Source organism: Rutidosis leptorrhynchoides, chromosome 10 (genome assembly GCF_046630445.1).
Source record: "Rutidosis leptorrhynchoides isolate AG116_Rl617_1_P2 chromosome 10, CSIRO_AGI_Rlap_v1, whole genome shotgun sequence".
NCBI classification, from domain to species: Eukaryota; Viridiplantae; Streptophyta; class Magnoliopsida; order Asterales; family Asteraceae; genus Rutidosis; species Rutidosis leptorrhynchoides.
This window is the reverse complement of record NC_092342.1, coordinates 147,587,549-147,591,142: the sequence shown is the minus strand read 5'-3', so window position 1 is coordinate 147,591,142 and position 3,594 is coordinate 147,587,549.

Sequence of the window (3,594 nt, the reverse complement as noted above, 5' to 3'; positions counted from 1 at the left end):
CTTCAATCCTAAAGGCTCAACCTGTTTCCTACATACCAAAAGTGGACCCCCTTGATCCCTATCTACACCCAAATACTCTCCAATGAGAGTAACAAAAATACCTCCTCCTATTACTCCCCCTTCCTGTATTCCTTCCACCATCTTAGACAAATAAAAACCAACACAGTAAGGGATATTAACAAAGCCTCTTGGGTCTCGAAAACACTTTAGGTAAAATAAATCATGTAAGGTCATTTTCTCCTTGTTGTTACCTCTCTGCGTAATCGAGTTAGCCAGAAATCTATGAATTATACGAAGCTCGGCTATGTAAATATGTAAGTAGGAGTGTGCTCCTGCTTGCCCAAAAGCATTATAATCTGACATACGCCTCCAGACGGCGTTAGCATCAAAATTCCTATCTACCCTTTCACCATGATAAATCAAGTTTGTACAATCGGGCAATAGCAATTCAGCGGGCATATATATCTGTAAAGCCCTGGCCATGTCCAGCATGGACATTCTATACATCCTACGGCCAAGTATAAATCTAAGAAAACTTATATCATCTAACCTATCTACATCCGCATTCAACGCTATAGTACTCAAAAGCTCAATGCACCATTTCTTATATACAGGTCTACGAATGGTGAATAAGCATTCCCAATCGGGAATAGAAGAGCTGCCATACCTTTGAATTAGTAGCAGTCTAACACGGTTAGCTAGTTGGACCCTTTCCAAAGGATCCCAATCGATTACCCTCGACACTTCTACATTTTTCGGTACCAGTTTGAATTTATTACTTTGATATGTCGGGTAATCTCTCTAGCTTCTATCGAATCTCAGATTAGGATGCAACGTGTGTTCAGGAATTGTTGGGTATTCTACTGGCTGATTCATCGGGATACTATGTAGGCATCAACAAATTGTAGTGGATCATAATATGGAACGTGTTCATCAGGTTGTTGTTATGGTTCCTGTTGTTGCTCCGGTTCAGGTTCATATTGCATTTCTGGTTCAGGTTCTGGAGCAGGTTGCCTGGATGATGATGAAGCACCATCAGTATCGGTATTTCTCTGCAAAACACATTAAACACAAAATTTGTGCATTCAAATATGAATTAGTGTTAGCAAAATAACAACTTGAAACAATTAAAATAACATGTTCAATCAAAATTAAACTTATACACATTTTCACAATTTTAACAATTCTACACTTTTTCAAATAAGCATATATGAAAATGTTTACAAAGTTCATAAGTATTTAACTCAAATAACATGTTAAAACAACCATTACTAGCAATTAAACAAGTTTCAAATGGCATTTACATCAATTTAATCAAGTTCATGAATTTTATACCTAAAAAGACCACTTTAATTCTCAGAAAACATGTTTAGGATCAAAGTTTGGCTCATTTAGCTACCTAAACATGTTACACTACTTAATTTAGCAATAATTCATGACAAAAATCGACCATAACCTGTTTATATCAAAAAGCCCCAAATTGCTCAAGAACACAAACCCTAGATTTCTAAATTTTTTGAAGTTTTTGGCTTCAAATCATGTTAAATAGCATCAATCTAGGTTATACATGCATAATATACTAACAATTTAACTCTAATTACACTAGAAATTAACAAAATCAAATTAGGTAAAATATTGGTAAATATCACAAAAACTAGAAAATTTATGAGTTTAGGGGAGTAATTTTTACCTTCTTGTTGAAAAATGCGAACCTAGGCATGATAAGTTTTGTGAGAAATTTGGTGAAATTTGGTGTTAAAATGATGAGTTTAGAGTGATTTGTGTGTGTGAGTTCGTGTGTTTATGTGTGTGTGAAGTGGAGACAGAACACAGCTCGCTGGAGCTTTTGATCCTGGCCAGATATTGGCCTCCATGTGATCGCATGGTTTTACTGGCCAAACCCCATGCGATCGCATGGGGGTCTGGTATTTATTTTTTATTTTTTAAAAACCTTTACTAACAAAACATATAATTAATTAAAAATTAAAATTTTGTTTCTTTTTAGGATGAAGGCGTTTCGGATCGTTGTCCTAGTCCGTCCCTCGACAAAATTTTTAAAATTTGTCATTTTTAAGCGCAGTTTTAAAAGCTAAGATTTTTGGATTTTTTAAATGTTTTTGGCATACTTTAATTCAATAAGATTAAAAATAATGATAATAAAAGTTCTCGTCCCTCCCTCGGGTAGAGCAATTTCGGTTCAACGACCTAGTTTTCAACTCACGACGAATTTTAAAAATCAAATTTTTAACTTAGTGAAATAAAGTAAATTTTTGTTTTTAAATTCACACCAAACTTAAATTTAAAATGCATAAAATTAAAAATTCATATAAATATAATTAAAAATTCACACCAAATTCATATTATATTTTTGTTTTTATACATACAAACTTATATTAAAAATATTAATTTTTCAAATATTTATAAACTTAAATATATTGATTTTAAAAAGTTTACAATAATAATTTAATATTAATTTTAAAAACAAATTAAAAATAAAATTAAAAATCTTTTTGGTCTTTTATCCCTCTTTAATCAATCAAATATTATCAAAAATATACACCCCTCTTTTCGGTAAAGTAATTTCGGTTCCATAACCTAGTTTTACTCCTGACGAATTTCTGAAATATTTTGGTTTGATTGATTAAAGATTTTTATACCTTAAGAATAAACAGTAAATTTCGCAGTGATGTAATAAATTTTTGTATGATATCAATAATTTCGGTTACGCATACCTAATTTTATTGAATACTAATTTAATACTTTATAGCGAACGATTCAGCGTTTATTATCAAGAGGTTAAAAGCAATAAAAAAGAAAATAAAAACTGTACATACTTACCTGTGAGATAAAATTCTCAGAGACCTGCTTTAGCCGACTCATAGGAGAGTCGTGTGATTTGGTTCTCCATAGCTACGTAAGCATAACCTCGAATCTTTAATATCTTTTCTTCTAAACATATAAATGGACCTTCTCTGCATAGAGTAACAAATTCGATATTTGAATATGTTTGATTATTTGAACATTTACCTTCGGGTGACCATTTTTTGCATTTGTAACATCTTTCAAGGTGTCGTGCTCTTCTTATTGTTGCAGATTTTGATTTTCCTTTACCAAAATGTTTCTTATGATGATCTTTTCTGAGTTCTTTCCTTACTTCGTCACATCTGCTTCTTATTACTGACACCAGGTCACTCGGAAGTGTGTCATTATTACGTTTAGTAATCAAAGCGTGTAGCATTAGACCATGGTTCAGATCAAAGGAATTCTTCATCTCGTAAAACCTAAAAAAAAATAAAAATTCAGAATGGGGGGAGAAGACTAGTTCTTTAGGGTCTGTTAGGGAAAGACCATTCGGATTCCATTCTTGAAAACTACACGAAAACAGAATATCTAACTCTAACAGAAATACATATTACCCTAAAAAAATTCGAACCTTCCCACACTTAGTTAGCTATGGTATCGAAATTGTGATTAACTTCATCTTCAACTTCCATTGGATTATCTATGTAATGTTTAACTCTGTGACCATTAACTTTAAATTCAATTCCATTTAAATTTATTAATTCTACTGTTCTGTACGGGAAAACTCTTTTG